We start from the raw sequence: 7,955 nt of genomic DNA, 5'->3' as shown, positions 1-7,955 counted from the left end.
AGCAACTAAATAAGTGTGTTCCTTTCCTACAGGAAAAGAAACTGAGACACAGAAGAGATGTGATTAATTCCAGGTCACTTATAGTCTCAGAAACCAAGTGGTGAATAGTGCTCAGAAGTCTTGTCCCTCACTTCTAACCAGTGGATTCCTCTTACCCATGGTAACGTTATTTCTGCTTAGGCTCCATTCCATGCCTCCAGGAAACCCAGGGGGTATGAGACCAAGGAAGCAAGTAATGGAAAATACCAGATGCCTAGGAGCAAGATTTCTCTACATGCTGCCTTCTGCTTCATCTTCACTGTAGCTGTGAAAAGCAATGAGGAAGCTTGTCCCATAGACTACTTAATTTCACCTTTGGCAACTATTTTTTCCTCTGGTCACTTTGTTAACAAGGATGTGGAGCTATGGGTCAGTACATCTCCCTCAGAAAGGGAAACTCTGTACCATGAACTCTATAATTAAGCTGTTCACAAGATTATTCTGACAGACCTGCATAGAGTTGCACAAATCTCCCTTTACAAATTCCCAGACTCCACTGTTTCCTTCTCAAAATATTCATTCTGTGAAATACCAGAAAGAAACTGAGTTGCTCACAAAGCAGAATTTGGAATCTATTGCTGTATGTCTGCACACATCACTGTCTGCATTTGTAATGGGACTTACACATACAGAATGGAACAGAATGTTGCCTAACTACTTGATTCAAGTTTGAAAAATCACCAGCATGATGAAAAAAAATCAGCAAAATAGGGGTGAAATTAATAGAGACAGCCTAACAACTTTCCAAATTAAAGAGGAAACTCCCCTCTGAACTTGCTGCCACACTATCCTCTTCAAGCTCTTATTTGAAGGTGCCTTTCAGTATCCATAGCAATACTATTGCTTTTGATATGTTTTGGTCTTTATGTTTAAGCATTTTTAGCTGTTCTGAGGAGAGTTCAGCCTTCCAGGAAATGCATCAATGTGATCTACAGCCCTCCTGGCACACAAATGTAATTACTAATCTGTTGACCTTCTGCTTCATAACCACTGAGTCCAAATATTGCTTGGATAGGTAGGATGCTTCACAGCACTAAATTTCTGTGTCTTTTTTCTCGATGGGCTTGTTGGTATCTTCTGGTGATTTGTTTTCAGAGATGATTACCTGCTGAGGAGTGAGATGGATTTATGGATCAAGCTGCCTGCCTGACCCACACAGAGGGTTTTAAGATGGTAGCTGGTTTTGCCACCAAAGGACATGAGCTGTAAAGGAGTCCAGATTTATAATGGTAGAAAGGGAAACCTGTCAACCTTGTCAAATTGTTCCTTGCTTAGGTGAGTTTCTTCCTATAAACTGTAAAACCAGACTCCTTCTGGTTCAAAGCAGGGTGTTAAGCAAATGTTCTGGTCACATTCCAAATCAGCTCATTTTGTTGTGACAAAATAAACTCTTCTTGCAGTTTCAAATACCTGTTATATTTTAACATCGTTTACGAAACCGCTCTGCAGTTTTCTGTGCAATGTTAAAATGACAACTGCTCTCTGCTTTATGGGGTGGCTGATTCTGAATGATGATGAACATGTTTACTGTGCTGCTCTCAGCCATTTGTTAGGATGATTTTGAGGATTAGTAAATGTTTATAAAGTATCTCTCTGTCTCTGAACAAAACAAAACAAAATAAAAACCAACTAAGTGCAAGTGTTGCAGCTCACTTCCATGGCATTCATCTAACTCCAAGAAGAGAAGCAAAGCAGAGAACTATATCCACTGCTTTAATGCAGGACAGATAAAGCAGACTAAGAGGGTATGGAAGAACATACAAACAGCACATAACTGTTCAAATAAACAATAAAGGAGTGCTAGGATCAGGCCCCACACTTGGAATTTGTCAAGATTTACAGATACACCTCCAGTCTGTATAAGACACCAGTGGCTCATAAACTTCAGTGTTGATTTACATTAGTTGAGAATTTGGCCTGTAACATATAGAGCTCTCATGGCCTGTGACATTCCCAAGTGGAGGCTTGATTGTCCAAATAATAGTAAGCATGGTGCACAGAGGCAAGCTTTAAAAACACCCAGGCAACTTGAAATGTGATACAAAGTTTCCTGTAAGCCTTTGTTCAAGCTGTAGGCAAGATAAGCTCTTCATTATTTAGTAGGATGCCACTTTCATGGCTGCTTTTCTGTGAGAGAAATATTCTTGCTGGAATCCTTGCAGGTACAAAAAAGATTATCTCTCATAAATAAGATTTTTATTGTTTCACTGTTACTCTGTTAGGAGATTTTGATGAGTGGGATAGGGTCAGGAAAGACTAAAGTTTGTCTAGGTAAGTATTTTGGAGATTTTTGAGTTGGAAAAGTCTTTTCAAAAATAGAGTCCAATCTCTTTGATGCACTATTGCTCAGAAGTAGTTTTGCCTTTCCCTAATGTGCTTCATAGAGCATGTTTATCTCATCAGTCCCAAAGAGCCCAATATCTTTTTCATACACAATCTTTTCAATACAATTAAAATTTAAAAAGACTTTCCCTTTTGCTTTCTGAAGCTTTGAAGAATGTTTTTCTTACCTTTGGAGCAGGTATCAAAACAGATCTTATTCCTCTTGCTTTCAAAGTGGCTTTGCAAATGAACAGGAATTTAATATTTGCCCATCTGTTCTCAACCATTTGAAATCTTAAAGTGAATTAGGGATTTCTCAGACCTGCTGTGGAGCCGGGCTGTGAGTTTTACTCCTCTGTGTGTTTGCAGTTGCTAAGCAATAATCCCAAAGGTTGCTATGTCTCTTCCACCACTCAGAATTGCTGTAGGTTGTCTGTTGGCTTTGGCAGACCAACAGACACTTCTATTCTGAACTTAGATCTTTGCATCACATGACTGAAAATAAAATTAAAACCATTATGAATAGTGACAGACAAAATTAAGGGCACAAATAGTCAGAGAGAGAATCTGCAGGTGCCCAGTGACAGGTTTACCTTCAGATTCAAGGTTCACAAAGTCCAGAACTGTTGCAAGTCCATTTCAAGATGAACTGAAGACTGTATCAACCAGATGTGAGAATCTGAAAGATAAAAAGAAATTAATTGCAAACTCAATTTAAACATTTTCAGGCTCCCTTTTTTGTAAAGAACTGTGTTGCTTTGAAGCAGCCTTGCAGGAAAAGCATGTATGGCACTAATAAGGAGGGAGTTTATACTACCATTTTTGTAGACTGCCTTTAAAGCTGAATCTAAAAGAATTTGATGAATCACCTTTAATAATTTCTTCTATATTCTTAAGAATAATATGCAACACAAGAAAAGGAGAAGGGAAAAGACAAAACCATCTATGACAGCAGTTCTGCTTTCATTTATACAAATGTAAATCAGGTGCCTCTTCAGTGATTTACTTGATGTTATGCAGGACTTCCAGCTGAGAAATTTATGACAATTTCTGCCAGGAAACAAGGTTTATCTAATGCCGTTTCTTTGTATTTTGCACTGGAAGAGAAATGATCTCTGGATTGTCTACCTGCAGGAAAACTGAGCTGTGACTTTAGCTATGGGCTTTGTCATTGGAAGAGCTGTGCAGCACCCTACCCTCTAGCAGAGTAATAGTCTCCATTTTATGGGTCAGCTGAGCTTGCTAGAAAACTTGAAATAGAGGCAGTTGAACAGAAATAACAGCTTTTCCAATATCTGATACAGTTACTGTCAAGAGTCACATTTGTTCTCTAGTTTAGGAACTCTTGTGTTTTAACTGTGAACCCAAAAACTTCACTGTCTCTCACCTTCATCAGGTCACTTGTTACTTATTACACTGCCCACAACATCAAGATAAGTAATAATTAAATTGTAAAACTCTGGAATTGGAAATAGCTCTAAGTGACATGCACCCAGAGTCTCAATATAAACCTAGTACACCATTTCTGCTGCTTAAAAAAAAGGTTTAGTTTTGTTCCTAAGACCTTCCACAGCAGTTAGAAAGTGTGCGTGTTGTCTACAGGGTTTTTATGAGGAGGAAATTTGCTCAGAGATTACAAGAACAGTTGCACTTCACTGGACAGTCAAAAGTCTGAATTTTTATTTTATTTTTACACTGTCTTTTCTGGAAAGTAGGATGCTATAAGTAATTCCTGGTGTTTATACCTGGCCACATTTATTTTATTGTATGTAATCCTGTATATATATCAGAAAAAATTCTATGGTTGTAACTTCTATAGATACCTCTGGCCATCTGTGCTAAGTGTCTCTCTGAAAAAAATGTTTCCTCTGGATGCTTTCAAATACCACTGCAAAGCCAAGCTTACCATTGGAGTATATTCCATAGACACTACAATACTGACTTGATTTTAGAATTCAGTATTTTCTGGCAGAGAAGAAATACAGCACAACAACACACCCCCTCAAAAAAAAATCCCCAAAAAACCCAACACATATAGGTCAGATTTCATGTGAGAAATACACTGCAATAAATTATAATTTCTTTGCTATTTATTTGAAAAAATACATATCAGAAGGAGATAGGCTCATTGCAGTGTATTGATGTGTTGAAGTGTAGCATCAATTATGTCAATAAAATGAAGCAGAAAATTAGTGCATAGGAATAATTTTAAATGAGGCTTTAAACTGGATCGTGCACTTTTTCCTCAAAGCATTTTGCTCATGATTAACTCCTGTTATCTCTCCTCCCAGGTGGGCTTGATATTTTCCCTTTGCAATTCAGAATTCTCTTGCTATTATGATTAACCTAACAAGGCTTTTTCCAGTATGAAATACAAATTTAAAAAAAATACTTTTTTTAACCCCCAAGCAAAAGCATGCAAATAGAACTCAGAAGGAGGGATCAAAAGGGCTCTATTTGTATTTTTCTGGAAGTGGAATACTGTGGGTTAAGCAAACCTCTAATCACACCCTGTTTAACTTGGCTGTTATGCATTAATGTTTTTGCTAAGCAAAGTGTATCCTTTTTATTATGCCATCAACTACTTGCACTGTTGACAAAATAATGGGCTGAATATGTCATCACAGATGTTTTGCTGGAATTGCCTCTTCTATCTTTTCTTGTTTTTCAGTGCAAGATACATTTTGGGAGCCTTTTGCAGCTGATGCCAAGATTATGCAATAAAAGCCCTGACATGTAGTAATAATAAGTTGTGTTAGCCAGAGAAATGTTTGCAGTGTATTATAGAAAACAGTCAGTTTGGGAAACGTGTACAAACCCAGCTCGTGTACAGCTTCACATCCCTTAAATGCTACATTGGGGTAAAGCTGCAGGTGCTTTCAGCTCAGGAAAGAATACGGCCACCAGCTTTCAGGCTCTTTTTTGTATAAGCCATGATGCTGTGACCACAGGCTGCCCTCTAATTGCTCTTTTCAATCTGAATACATCTGCCTTATAGCTTCCTCCTCCACATTTAAATTCTGCTGCTAAAAAACGTTGCACGTGCAAATTATACCTTCCTACTGGTCAGAGAACCATCACAATCAGTGATTACTGTAGTTAATACCTGATATGTTGGACCTTTAGCTAATTGTAGATAGCAACCCCATTATTTACTTGTGGCAAATGTTTTTTACAAGTGTTTGCCGTTCAAATACCTGGAAGAGCTACGGGATATATGCAGATTACACAGAAGTCTATTTTGGAAGCTGATTTAAATAATCATTTCTTATTAGTAACCCCCGTTGCTCAAAATCCAAAATGAAACACCAGTCCCAGGGAAGGGAACTGCTGGAATACTCTGGCAACTTGTAGCCTTCCACCTATCCTGTGTGTCAGTGCAGCCATACCTGAACAGAAGCAACATGCCCCAAAGCAGCCCTATGTTTGCAGGAATCCATTTCAATGAAACAAAACAACAACCTAGCTATCAGACTTAAGAGAAAGGTGAATAGCATTAAGATTCCTGTCATATGCCAGAGAAGACAAAACTTTCTCATCCTCAGATGTGACTCCTGCCTCCACTGAACATCCTGGTGAGAGCTTTCCAGCAGCATGGCTCAGATCTGGCTCCCACCTCACACGGCAGTTGGTGACCATGAAGAACCTCTCCTTCTGCTGAGCTTCACAATGCTTTGTGTAGCCAAGACGTAGCCCAGCACTTGAGTCTATCCTTCTTATGCTCCCAAAACCTTCTCCAAGGGACTACTAAGTGATGCAGGATCATTTTTAATTAAAATAAAGAAATGCTTTGCTGGGAGACAAAGCACTTTCACAGTTTCACAGTGAATAAGACAGAAAAATGTAGTCAGGAGAACAAACACCATATCTGAGTAAAATATAGCAAAAAATCATCTCCAAGAATATAGCAGCAAACTTTAAAATTACTGGAAGCAAAAAGGGTCCCACATGCTCTATTATATTGTTGATCCATGACATTTTGAGCTAATGTTTTACTTCTTTCCTGAACTGGGTATGAACTAAACCAAAAGGGGGCTAATATAGTCTGAAAAATATAATTTATGCTGTTTAGTTATAGAGCTGAAACAAATATCAATAAGCAAGAAATTATGTTGAAAATACAGGTAAGAGTTTTTTTTCAGTAGTCACAGCTAACAGCCTTACTGTTCTAGCTATGTCATGTGAAAGCATGAAAAAATCTAGTAGAAGAAATGTGAACCAACTCAGAAGCACAGAGCAGTCCTTCTGCTCCCAAAACTTGCAGCTTGCTTTATCTCTAAAGGCAAAAGGATATCTGTATTTGGAATAGACTTTGACAATCTATATCTACTGTACACATACACTAAAACCACATCTGTGTTGCAAATTTGCCCACAGAAAAAATAAGGCAATTAATAAATAAACAGGAGGGAGGGAGGGACCATACAAAGCTGCTCAGCAAAAGATAAAGTTTTATTGGGAAGCTGTGGGATATTCAGAATTTGGAGGATACTAAATTAAAAGGGCTCTGGAAGACATTTTCTTGACCTCTATGCCATAAGAGTGCACTGCTAGGACACTTTCCATAAATATTGTGTTTCAAAATAACATGATGGCTGTAACAGGCAGGACAATGACTCTTTGTTTACCTGTGGGTTTTGCTTATCTTCCCCATGCCCTCAGATCCCACTGGGGGCTCTTTCAGACTCTTTCATGTTAAAGATCCTGGCTTGCCGTGCAGTGGGCTCTGTAAGCCCAACTTTAGTCCAGTTTAGAGAGCCTGTCCTAGATCTTTGCTTGTCCCCCAGGAGGCAAAATGCCTCATTAGCCAGCCTGACTTCTTCACTGCAGTGCAGCCCAGCTAATAGAGCTACCCTGCTAATTATTTTGACTGTCAGGCACTGGGGAATAGCCCGAAGAGCTACCCCATGGCTCTGCTGGTGCTTAGATCTACAGGGGCAAAACAGTAGGGTATGGTCCTGTCAGTCTGAGGAGCAGATAAAAGCAGTATGAACCATGTGCTTCAAATGAATCTATGGGTTAATACACACTCTTGACAAAGAAGATTTTTTTCTGTTTGACATTTAAACTGTTTATTTTCTATGGTGTTGTCATTAGATAGCCAAGACATTTCTCAATCCCAATTACCACCTTGCCAACATTCCCACAAATTTGGTAGCTCCAAGCCAGAAGTGTAAAACAAACGAAGCTTAGTAGTATTTGGCCCTTTGTCTCAGAACCCAAAATGTCAAGCAGTATTGCATTCTGGGGATGTCTGAATGCTTCAGATGTAATGCAGGCTTACTAAACTTGGGTTTTGGTGTTTGGCCTTGTGCACGGGTGCAGAAATAGGTGTCATACAGATGTACGAATAGCTGTTACATGCTGTTTTCATAGAGTCGTTTAGGTTGGAATAGACCTTTGAAATCATCGCGTATTGGTCCCTAACCCAAGGAACAGCTCCAGTACGTGAGTGTGAAGGCCAGCTTCCACCGAGCACAGTGCCACACACGCTGCCACGGCTCCCAGCAGGACGCGATTCCAAAGCACCATCCCTTTCACACCCCACAGCACCCTGCCAGGACACACACTCAGGGTGGCCGCAGACAAGCCGG

Source organism: Merops nubicus, unplaced genomic scaffold (genome assembly GCF_000691845.1).
Source record: "Merops nubicus isolate BGI_N331 unplaced genomic scaffold, ASM69184v1 scaffold12279, whole genome shotgun sequence".
In the NCBI taxonomy this organism is placed as follows: Eukaryota; Metazoa; Chordata; class Aves; order Coraciiformes; family Meropidae; genus Merops; species Merops nubicus.
Note: the sequence above shows the minus strand (reverse complement) of the source record.